At 48.1% G+C, this 12,646-nt stretch overlaps 2 long non-coding RNA genes across 2 annotated transcripts in view; one reads left to right on the top strand and one right to left on the bottom strand.

The window, feature by feature from the left end:
- Positions 1–12,646, bottom strand: part of LOC144380487 (uncharacterized) — a 45,491-nt gene that overhangs the window by 31,537 nt on the left and 1,308 nt on the right. The gene's annotated exons all lie outside the window — the stretch shown is intronic.
- On the top strand, positions 6,401–8,781 carry LOC144380576 (uncharacterized). Its single transcript, XR_013444776.1, has 3 exons — positions 6,401–6,456; positions 7,415–7,533; positions 7,640–8,781. It is a non-coding gene; the product is annotated as an uncharacterized LOC144380576 (long non-coding RNA).

Below are 12,646 nucleotides of genomic sequence, written 5' to 3' on the forward strand. Positions count from 1 at the left end.
GGAAAGTATACATTGACAGCTACGTACATAGGATTAGCCATCCTTAGAAAACTCACATTTATTCATTCACCAAATAATTATCAGTAATTATCAAGCTCCTACTATGGAGACATGGATAAATACATAATTGTTCATTACTACTGTAATATATGGTAGATTATCTGTATTTCCAGACTTTAAGGTTCTCTTCCATAGCTCCGGCCCTGCCACCCCCCTAATCTCAGATGCAGCTGCCTGCTAGACATCTGTACCCCAAATGACCCACAAATATTTCTGGTCCCAAACTGAACTTAGGTTCCTCCCCATCCTGTCGAGGATGTCAACCACCTATCCACTCAGCATTGAGAGTCATACTTTACTCCATCCTCACTCCCTACAGCCAATCACTGTATCGTTTGTCCAATTCCTCTCCCTCCTCTCCATCCCTACACTGCCCTTGTTCAGGTTACCATTATTTATTCACTCATTCACTATTTTTTGAGCATACACCATGTGCCATTTATGTTCTAGACTCTGGAGTTACATCAGTGACTAAAACACAAAATTCCTGCCTTCATGGAGCTTACGTTCAAGTGGAGAAAGTCAATAAAGCAAGCAAAATAAGCATTGTTAGAAAGTGACAGGTGCGGGGTACCTGGCTGGCTCAGTCAGAGCATGCGACTATTGATCTCGGGGTTGTAAGTTCGAGCCCCATGTTGGGTGTAGAGATTACTTAAAAAGAAAGTGACAGGGGCACCTGGGTGGCTCAGTCGTTAAGCGTCTGCCTTCGGCTCAGGTCATGATCCCAGAGTCCCACATCGGGCTCCCTGTTCGGCGGGAAGCCTGCTTCTCCCTCTCCCACTCCCCCTGCTTGTGTTCCTGCTCTCGCTATCTCTCTCTCTGTCAAATAAATAAATAAAATCTTTTAAAAAAAAAAAAAGTGACAGGTGCTTGAGAGAAATAATAAATGAGGGAAAGGGAATATGATGTTCATGGTTGGGGGGTTGAAAGGCCTACATGAGAAGGTGATTTCGGAGTAAAGATTTGAGAAGGAAATGAGGGAGCTAGCTCCATGGGTATCTGGGGGTACAAGCCTCCAAAGGAAAAAGTATGTGAAAAGGCCCTGGGGTTGGAGCATGCCTGGTCTGCTCAGGAATGGCAAAGAGGCCATAACGGCTGGAGTAGAGTGAGCAAGGAGGAGGGCAGCCAAAAGGGATGGAGTAAAGTCAGAGAGCTAACAGGGGCAAGATCCTATAGGTCAGAGTTAGAACTTGGGCTTTTCTTCCCTATGATATCGGAACCAGCACAAAGTTTTGAGCAGAGGTGTGATATAATCTGACTTAATACTTTAAAATAAAAGGATCCCTCTGGCTGCTGTGTTGAAAACAGACCAACGCAGGGGAAAGAAGGACAAAGAGAGGATAAGCTATTGCAGTAGTCTAGTGGAGAAATGATGGTCGCCTGGACCGGATGGCGGCAGTGGAAGTAGTCAGAAGTGATCACATTCTGAACATACTTTGTAGGGAGAGCCCACGGAATTTGCTGACTGACCAGATGTGGGGGGTGAGAGAGTCAAAGATTTTTTAAGCAACCAGAAGGATGGAGAAAGGATTCAGATGGGGAAAACTGCAAGAAAAATGGTGTGTGTGTGTGTGTGTGTTTGGTGGCGCAGGGGTTATCGGGGGCTTAGTTGTGGACATGTGAAGCCATGAGATGGAGATCATCATGGGAGTAAGTATAGATTGAAGGGAAGAGATTTGGGGCTGAGGTCTGGAGTGCTCAAGCATTTAGACATAAGATAAAGAACCAGAGAAAGAGATTTTTTTTTTTTTTAAGATTTTATTTATTTATTTGACAGAGACAACGCAAGAGAAGGAACACAAGCAGGGGGAGTGGGAGAGGGAGAAGCAGGCTTTCCGCTGAGCGGGGAGCCCGATGCGGGGCTCGATCCCAAGACCCTGGGATCATGACCTGAGCCGAAGGCAGACGCTTAATGACTGAGCCACCCAGGCGCCCCCTTTTTTTTTTTTTTTAAGATTTTATTTATTTGACAGAGCACAAGCAGAGGGAGAGGGAGAAGCAGGCTCCCCGCTGAGCAGGGAGCCCGATGTGGGACTCGATCCCAGGACACTGGGATCGTGACCTGAGCCAAAGGCAGATGCCCAACCGCCTGAGCCACCCAGGCATCCCCAAGAGAAAGAGATTCTGAAGGAGCAGTCAGCAAGAGAGGAAGCAAGCCAAGCAAGTGTACTGTCCTGGAAGCCAAGTGAAGAAAGTTGATTTCAAGGAGAAGTCAACTAAGACAAATGTTGCTGACAGGTCAAATTAGATCCTATCAGAGAAATTAACTTGGGATTTAGCAACAGAGAGGTCACTGGTGATCTTCAGAACAGTTTCGGTTTGAGTGCTAGGTGAAAACCGGATTGGAGTGGGTTCCTGAGAGGATGGGCACCCACTAGGATGGCTATTAATTTTTTTCTTAATGGAAAATAACAAGCATTCACAAGGATGTGGGAAATCGGAACTCTCCTACATTACTGGAGGGAATGTAAAAATGATGCAGCCACTGTGGAAAAAAAAACAGTCTGGTAGTTATTCAAAAGGTTAAACATTAAGTTGATAAGTTATCATGGGACCCAACAATTCCACCACTAAGCATATACCTCCAATCACTGAAGACAGGTACTCAAACAGATAACTGCATGCCAGTGTTTACGGCATTATTCACTATAGCCAAAAAATGGAAGCCACCCTCGTGTCCATCGACTGATAGACAAAATATGTCCATACGGTACAATATTATTTAGCTGTAAAAAAGGAATGAAGTACTAACATGCTACAACGTGAAGGCCCCCTGAAAACATGATGCTAAGTGAAAGAAGCCAGACACAAACAGCCACATAACGTACGGCTCCATGTATATGAAATGTCCCGAATCTACAAAGCCATAGAGAGAAAGTATCTTAGTGGTTGCCTAAGGCTGCGTAGTGAAGGGGCATGGAGGGTGACTGTTAACAGGTACAGGTTTCTTTTGGGGGTAATGAGGTATTCTGGAATTAGTGGGGATGGGTGCAAGCCTTGTGAACCTCCTGAAAAGCACTGAATTGTACACTCTGAAGTGGTAACTTTTATTATCTGTGAATTATATCGCAAAAAAAAAAAAATGGGAAGAGAGCGATTGGGAACGGCAGCTATAGACAAATCTTTCCCAGTGTTATTGTAAAGGGAGGAGGGGAAAGAGCTGTAGTTGGAAAGGGAGCTGGGGTAAAGGGCAGGTTTTTAAGATGGGAGAAGTGACCCTGTGTATTCAGATGTGGATGGGAACGATGCCATGAGAAGTGGGGACAGAAAGCGAGGAACTGCCAGAGCAAGGTTCTCGAATAGGTGACGGGTTAAAATAGAGGCTGGCTGTGGCAAGGACACTTCAGCTGTAGGAAGGGGGACGAAGGCAGGGGAGGTGGGCGCAGGTGCCCGTGGCTGGGACGTGGTGGGTGACTTAGGCAAGTTCTCCCGTGACGGCTTACGGTGCCTCTCGGACTAGGAAGCAAGGCCATCAACTGCGAGAACAGAGGAAGGACTGCAGGTCTGAGGACAGAGGAGAGGCTTGAAACTGTCATCCAGGCCACAGGCTGGCTGTGGACCACACTTGGCCACTGCACATTTGTGCACAGCCTGCAAGCTAAGAAGGGTTTTTGTATTTTTATATGGTTGGAAAAAACAATCAGAAGAACTGCTTGCGACAATCACAAACTCTCTGAAATTCACATTTTAGCCTCTCTAACGAAAATTTTATCGGGACGCGGCCACACCCCTCGGTTTATGTATTGTCTAGCTGCAACAGCGGAGTTGAATGGTTGCAGTAGACGTGGGTCGCCCGCAAAGCCTAAAATATTTACCATCAGAAGAAGTTTGCCAGCCTCTGGTCTGGGCCCTTGCTACTCAAAGTGTGGGTCCCCGGCCCAGGGGTACACGTATCACCCGGGAAGTTGTCACAAATGCAGACTCCGAATCTGTATTCTGCCAAGACCCCCAGCTGACTCGCTTGTGCATGAAACCTCGAGAAGAACTGCTCTAGGAGAATGGAAGCGAGGCTAGATGAAAGGGATGTAGGGCTAGTGCTGAGGGGGCCGAGGAGGTGAGCGGCACAGACAGCGAGAATGGGCTAACGCCAAGGTCAGAGGTATGGCAAGGGATCGAGTGGCTGCGGTGTGGGGAGGACAAGATCACCGGAGGACAGGAGCCCAAGGAGCTGGAAGCATCTGCAGGGATATTGCACTCATCAGGAGTTAGGACAAGCTGGCTCAGTCGGTGAAGCGTCTGCCTTCGGCTCAGGTCATGATCCCAGGGTCCTGGGATCGAGCCCCACGTTGGGCTCCCTGCTCAGCGGGGAGTCCGCTTCTCCCCCCCTCTCTCTGTCTCAAGTAAATAAATAAAATCTTAAAAAAAAAAAAGAATTAGGACAGCATTGGTGTTCGAGAGAGTGCCAGTGAGCCAGGAGCTAAGTCGCCAAGGAGTGGGAGGGAGAGACCCAGGGACCACTAGGCAACTGCAACAAAAGAGAACATGGTGTCATGGGGGCTGTGGCGCCAGCCCCCCATGGGTCTCTCTGTTTCCACTCCTGCCTCCGCCCCCATCTGCTCTCCACACGGCTGCCCAGAGGGTCTCTCTAAAATACTTCCATAATTGCCGCTTACCCTTCCAAAGCTTTCAATGGCTCCCATTTGCCTTCAGTAGTTATTTTCAAACTACACTGAGGAACCTTTTTAGCTGGGCCGAAGTGCTTCAGGGGTTCCTCAAAACAAGAAGTGCCCAGGCCAAACAATGAAGATGTAAACTGCCCCGAGGAGCCTGTTCTTGTATTTTGGCTGGTGGATGTATTAGACTCCATTCATCCATTCTTCAGATGTTTACTGAGCGCCTTCTGTGAGGCACTAGTCTAGGCTCAGGGAAGATGGCAGTGAACAAAATGTAAGACCTCACAGGGTTTACATTGGAGCCCCATGCTGGGTGTAGAGATTACTAAAAAAAAAAGCCCCCATAGGGGCACCTGGGTGGCTCAGTCGGTTAAGCGACTGCCTTCGGCTCAGGTCATGATCCCAGGGTCCTGGGATCAAGTCCCACATCAGACTCTCTGCTCAGGGGGGAGCCTGCTTCTCCCTCTCCCTCTCCCTCTGCCCCTCTCCCTGCTTGTGTTCTCTCTCTCTCTCTCTCTCTCTCTGTGTCAAATAAATGAATAAAAAATCTTTAAAAGAAAGAAAAAAAGAAGTTGCAGATTGTTGGCCTCCAGGATAAAGCTCAGACTCCTGGACCTGCCCTGGGAGGTCCAGGATACCTGCTCCGGGTCTCTACACCTTTGCAAATACAGAGTTCCCTCTTCCTGGAAAGCCAGAAAGCCGTCCCTCACTCCCCTTGTCTGCCGCTTCCCATTCCTTCATCAGGATTTCCCTCAAGCAGCCACTTCTCTGAAGACCTTTGCCCCGACCTTCTCCTGCCCAGGCTGGGGGAAGGGGGTGCTCTGCGCTCTCCCAGCATCCCATGTGTCCCTCTCAGCACGTGGGCCACACTGGGCTGCAGATGACGGTACCGTCCATCCCACTATTGCACACAGTGAGGGCATTCGACTTCCCCAGTAAACGCACACATCCATTCCACATCCTTTCCCCTTCCTCCAGATGCCTTTCCTCCCTGCAGAAGGCTGGTGAGTCTCGTTTCCTGCACTCCACTCCACCTGCCGTGTGCCACCCCAGGCTCCTTCCGTCCACCTCACAGGCTCTCTTGTATGTGCCGGGCTGCTTGTCATAGGAAGGCAGGGGCGGGGGTTATTCAAACAAATATATGAATATCTGAAATGACATGAAAATGAAAATATTCAGGGGGTGCCTGGGTGGCTTAGTCGGTCGGGCAGCCGACTCTTGGTTTCGGGCTCAGGTCATGATCTCGGGGTCACGGGATCGAGCTCCAGGTCAGGCTTCATGCTCAGTGGGGAGTCTGCTTGAGATTCTCTTTCCCTCTCCTTCTGCCTGCCCCTCTCCCTGCTCATGCTCTCTCTCAAATTGACAAATCTTAAGAAAAAAAGAAAATATCCAGGTATTTTCCAAAAGAAACAATGGAAGGAGAAATCGGCAACCAAGAAAAATTACCTATGGGGACAAACTAGCCGATGGGGTGGCTGGGGCAGACTGGGATGGCAGAAAGTCTTCTGTAAATTGTTTCATCTACAGTTTTGTCTGTAGACCCAGGGAGATGTGTTTTGAACTTTACGCTGAAACAGAACCCCCATACAGAAAAGGGCACAAACCCAGAGCGTACAGCTAGATGAACTGTCACAAAAGTGAACACAGCCACGGAAACAGCACCCAGAGCGAGGAACAGAGTATGACCAGCGCCCCCTCCCCGCAAGGATCACCACTATCCTGACTTCGCATGGCACAGAGTCCGTTCTCCTGGCTTGGGCCTTTCTGTAAATGGAATCATACGGTATGCGTGCTTTTCTCTGGCTTCCTTTGCACCACGTTCTTTTTTTTTTTTTTTAAAGATTTTATTTATTTATTTGACAGAGAGCGAGACACAGCGAGAGAGAGAACACAAGCAGGGGGAGTGGGAGAGGGAGAAGCAGGCTTCCCATTGAACAGGGAGCCCAATGCGGGGCTCGATCCCAGGACCCTGAGATCATGACCTTAGCCAAAGGCAGACACTTAACGACTGAGCCACCTAGGCGCCCCCTTTGCACCACGTTCTTGCGGATGTTTATGAGATCAGCCACGCCGCCGTGGGTAGTTGGAATTCATTTTCATTGCTGGAGAGGAACGGTTGGCAAATGTTTTTGTCTTTTTTTTTTTAAGATTTTATTTATTTATTTGACAGACTGAGAGAGAGAGCACAAGTAGGCAGAGCAGCAGGCAGAGGGAGAGGGAGAAGAAGGCTCCTCGCTGAGCAGGGAGCCCGATGCGGGGCTCAATCCCAGGACCCTGGGATCATGACCTGAGCCGAAGGCAGACGCTTAGCCCACTGAGCCACCCAGGCGCCCCCAAATGTTTTAGTCTTAAGACTCCTTTACACTTAAAAATCACTGAGGACCCCGGAGGACCTTTGCGTGGATTACATCTACAGATACATACTGTAGGACACATACTGTATTAGAAATTGAAACAGTAATATTTAAAACACACGAGCAAGCATTCTATTGTCGGTCAGAGCAAGGAAGTCATTCTGAGGCGTGTAGCCTCTTGAAAACTCCACAGTACACTTAGGAGACCAGGAGAATAGAAGAAGCAAGTAGCTTCTTTGTATTATTATAAAAATAGTTTTGACCTCCCGGACCCTCTGAAAGGGTCTTAAGGACCGCCCCCCAGCCTTCTGTGGATCACACTTTGAGAACTGCTACTGTCTAGCTGCTCTTGGTAAATGTACAATGTATCTGTTTACCTGGTGATAGATTTGGACCGTTTCCAGTCTGGAGCTGTTACAAAGAATTCTGCTACAAGCAATTTAGTATATACCTTTGGATGCACATGTGTTCACCTTCCTGTCGGAGAAACACCTTGGAGAGGAAAGGTAGGGTTATATAGGATGGAACCATGTAAAATATTTACAGGATTTAAAAACTAAATTTACAAAAAACATTCTCTCTTCATGTCTTTCTTCTTCCTTCCCACTGCAGGAAACGACTGTTCTCCTCTCCAAGGGAAGCTCCTCTCCGGATGCCCTTCAGCCTGCCCGCACGTGTCCTCCGAGCTCCCCCCCAGGACCCACTATACCTGCATTTCCTTGCATCTTTAATCTCTTTGCTTCCCATCTTCTCCAAGATCTACCAAAAACAACCAACTCTTGAGCTCACCACCCTCTTTTACAGCCCTTCTTTAGCTCCTTCCCTTCACACTCAGACGTCCTAAAAGCATCTCTTCCCCTCAAGCCCTGCCCCACCTCACCACCCACTCTTTCCCCTTCTTGCCACCTTCCTCACCTCCCATCTATATGGCCCACCTTTCACGGGCACCAAGGAACACCTGACGGCAAATCCTGGAGCCTCTTCCCAGCCCTGTCCCTTCTAACACCTGTGGGACCCAGCTCTGCTGGATTCTGGTCCCTGAAATTTGCCTCTCCTGGCTCCAGCCAATCACAGTGTACTGCACATCCATTCTTGTGGCATGCTGCGCCTTCTGGCTGGAACGCCCTGCTCCCCAACTCCCCACGTCCTGTTCCCACCTGTATTCGTCTGCTAGGGCTGCCATAACAGAACGCCAGACTAGGTGCCTCAAACAACCGAAATTTCTCACAGTTCTGGAGGCTAGAAGTCCAAGGTCAAGGCATCAGCAGGTTTGGTTTCTCCTGAGGACTCTCTGATTGGCTCACAGATGGCCGGCCACCTTCCACCGTGTTCTCACGTGGTCTCTGAGCATCCCTGCGGTCTCCCTGTGCATCCTAATCGCTTCTGATAGGGACACCAGTCGGATCGGACTAGGGCCCACACTAGCAAGCCTCATCTTAACTTAATCACCTCTGTTAAGGCCCTAACTCCAAACAGTCACATTCTGAGGTCCTGGGGGCTAGGGCTTCCACGTATGAATTATAGGGGAACTCAGGTCAGCCCGTAAAACCACCACTCCCCTTCTAAGGCTGGGTTCAAATGCCACCCCCTCCCCCTCGCTGGCAATCAGCACCCCTTCCACATTCTCGTAGTAGTTTATTTGGCTCCGAGCACTGTCTGCCCTGTTACAATACAAGGGAATGAAAGTAATCATGACTGCTGTGTACGGAGCTGGGGGGCTCCGATGGGCCAGGCGTATCCGGACGCAGGGCTTACTAGGTGCTTAACATGTCTTTTTTTTTTTTTTTTTTTTTAAGATTTCATTCATTTATTTAACAGAGAGAGAGAAACAGCGAGAGAGGGAACACAAGCAGGGGGAGTGGGAGAGGGAGAAGCAGGCTTCCTGCCGAGCAGGGAGCCGGATGCGGGGCTCGATCCCAGGACCCTGGGACCATGACCTGAGCCAAAGGCAGACGCCCAATGACTGAACCACCCAGGCGCTGCTTAGGTGCTTAACATGTCTTACCAGTGACCCTGAACCCTCGCCACAGCACTAGGAGGTAGGTAATAGGATTTCTCCCCATTTTCCAGAGGAGAGAACTGAGGCACAGACAGGCTCAGTGATGGATCCAAGGACGTGTGGCTGGTGTTTTGCACTGCTGGTATTCAGACTCAGGTTGTCCTGGCTTCAAGTCTACCAGCCTTCATTTAGTGCCCTTTTCAGTTCAACGGACTCCCAGGCCTACCACGTGTCAGGCTCGGGTCTTGGTGCTGGGGGCACGGGAGCAAACAAATCTGACAAACGAAACCAAAACCAAAACCAAAACCTGCCCTCGTGGAGGCTTGTGGTAATGGTACAGTTCTGTATTTTAGCGTGGTGGTAGTTCATGAAGTTACACATGGGATAGAACTATATAGACCCATCCATACACACACACAGACAAGGTGAAATCTGAGTAAGCTCTTTGGATTGTTCCAGCATCCATTTCCTGGTTTTGACATTGTATGTTAGTGACACAAGACACTGACGCTAGAGAAGGATGAGCGAAAGGTGCACGGGACTTCTCTGTAGATTTGGGGGAGTTCTTACGGATCCCCGATTATTTCAAAATAAAGGGTTAAAAAAAAATCTCTCTGCCCTCACTGAGCTTCATTCCAATGTGGAATTAGATGATAAATAAGTGATATGACAGGATGGGACGTGGTAAGTGTTACCAAGAAAAGCAGGGAATGGGGCTACAGACTGTTGGGGGGATGGTCTCTCTTAAACGGAGACATCTGAGCCTTGACTTGTAGGAGGCAAGGAGACCAGCCACGGGCTACCTGGGGAAATGGGAGTCCCCGGCAGAGAGAACACCTAGTACTAAGGCTGTGAAGAGAACTGTGTCTGGTGTATGTAAGGAAGGGCAAGGAGGTCGGTGAGGCTTTAGCAAACTAAATGAGAGAGAGTAGCAGGAGGTTGGGTCAGAGGAGTAAGGTAGTCCAACCTCACTTATTTGCCACAGCAAATTCCTGTACTTTCTTTTATCAGGAGAGGGATAGGGAGCCACTGAAGAGTGTTGAGCAGAGGAGTGAGGTGATCTGCCTTAGGTCTTGAAAGGATCACTCCGGCTGTTGTAGAGAAGCCGGAATAGAAGCAGAGAGACCAGTGAGGAGCCTTAAAATCATCTAGGTGAGAGTGGGTGGCTTGGACCCGTGGAGAGGTGATGAGAAGTCCTCAGATTCTGGATAAAATTTCAAAGTCAAGCTGACCAGATTTGCTGACAAACCAGATGCGGGATGTGAGAGAGAAGAGTGGAAGATAAATTTTGGCCTAAGCCACGGGAAGAACAGAGGTGCCATTTGTTGTAATGGGGAGACTGAGTGACCCAGTTGGGGGGGGAGATCAGGAGCTCTGTTGGGGACATATTAAGTTTAAGGTATCTATTAGACATCCAAGTGGATGTTGGGAAGGCAGGAGGAGTTCAAGGAAGGTCCAGATATATGTTTGGGTATCATCAACCAAGAGTATTTAGAGCTGATACTGGATGAAATCGCCAAAGGAGGGAGTGTATATAGAAAAGAGAAGAAGTCCAAAACTAAACCTTGGGGCTCTCCAATGTTAAAAAGGAATTGAGATAAGGAAGAATAAGCAAAAGAAACTCAGAATGGGTAGCGTGCAAGGTAGAAGGAAAACCAGGTAGAACGAAGAGCGCCCTACAAAGCTGTAAGAATTAAAAAGATGATTTCCCCTCCCCAGTACCTGCTCCCAGTGGCCCTGAGGGTGTGCAGGCCAAAGAGTAGGAGGCGGGGGGAGCTGGTGTGCGGATCTAAGTATCGTAGAGGTGCACTCCTGGCAAGAACTGGGAGCAGGAGGAGGAGAAGGCAAGAGTAGGCTCAGGACCAATGGCATCCAAAGAGTAACAAACAGTAAAAAAATCTCAGCGTGGAAAATGCCAACCAAGAAAACAAAACAAAAGGACGAAAAGGAGCAAGCTGCCAATAAAGGAGAGCCCTTGGCCCTCCCTTTGGAAGCTAGGTGAATACTGTGTGCCTAGAGTCAGTGCTCGGCGGTTCCCTGTTCGCAGCCCAGCCTGCAGTATGGGTGGGCCCCGATTCAGAGGCTTGGAGAGTCACAGGTCAGGATGAGAGAAGAGAATATAGAAAGGACTGGGGAGAACGGGAGACAGCTGAGGGAAAAGCTGAAGGGGGGTGGGGAGCAATTCAGTCACAGACTGCGGGTAGGCGGTCAGCGCCGACCCTCCTTACCATGACCATCATGATGAGGTTCGCCTTATGTCTTGAATCTTGATGTGTTCCCCGAATTGAACAGAAAGACACACTTGCTTCCTAAACTTACATGTTCTCAATGTATCCTTGTTGTAATCCTTTTGTTACATGTCTCCTGTGGGTCTCCTATTACTTCTTCCTCTGCCCCTCCCTCCCACTTGCGCATGTTCTCTCTCTCAAATGAATAAAATCTTTAAAAAAATAAAAAGGAAAAAAAAAAAGATGATTTAAGGGCGCCTGGGTGGTTCAGGCAGTTAAGCGTCTGCCTTCGGCTCAGGTCATGATCTCAGGGTCCTGGGATCGAGCCCCGCGTTGGGCTCCCTGCTCTGCAGGAAGCCTGCTTCTCCCTCTCCCTCTGCCTCTTCCCCAGCTTGTGCTCTCTCTCTCTCTCAAATAAATAAAATCTTTTTTTTTTAAAAAAAGGATGATTTATATAAGCTCTTAGCAGTGTCAATCACACCCTAAACCTGAGGTAAATAGTAGCTATAATGATGATGATGATGATAATAGTAATTTAGCAACTAAAGGTTTATCTGCTGCTCTTTGGGCCACCAAAAAGAAAATACTGGCTCTCAAATAAACAGTAAAAATCTAGGTTAAGAAGCCTGAAGTCTCACTTCAATTAAACGTAAAATTATCTGGATGATGAAAAAAATTTATCCGGATGACAGTCTGAATTTAAAAACTGGATGGGATTAAAGTAACTAAACTTTTGCTGTTAAAAAATGCTTATTAAATTGGGCTCAAGCTTCCTATTGTTTGTGTATTTCCTCTCTAGACCTAAGGCACCAGCATCCAGTTGCTCAAGACAGAAACTTGGAGACCAAGTCCTGTTAATGTCACAATCATCTCTTGATTTTATTTCTTCTTATTCAACATCCTGGGGCCATCCAATGTGGGGCTTGAACTCACAACACCAAGATCAAGAGTCGCATGCTCTACCAATTGAACCAGCCAGGCGCCCCATGGGCCATCATTTCTTGCCCAGACTTTTTCCAAAGTCTCCTACTAGTTTGTTTGTTCTACCATCTGTCACGATACGCCAATACAGGGATTCCAAACCATTTTTGTGCCATGGAATCCTTTGGCAGTCTAATGAAGTTTATTTTCAGAATGTTTTTAAATGCATAAAACAAAGTACATAGGATTACAAAGAAAACCAATTACACTGCAATATAGTTATCAAAATATGTTCTAAAAGAAATGTGTGCTGTAGTAACATACGAGCTTCTTAACACAGTTCTCCTGAGGGGTCTAATAACTACAGTTGACCCTTGAACAACACAGGGGTTAGGGATGTCAACCTCGCACAGTGGGAAATCTGCATGTAACTTTTGACTCCCCCAAAACTTAAAAGCCTACCGCTGACCA

Source organism: Halichoerus grypus, chromosome X, assembly GCF_964656455.1.
Source record: "Halichoerus grypus chromosome X, mHalGry1.hap1.1, whole genome shotgun sequence".
Taxonomy (NCBI): domain Eukaryota; kingdom Metazoa; phylum Chordata; class Mammalia; order Carnivora; family Phocidae; genus Halichoerus; species Halichoerus grypus.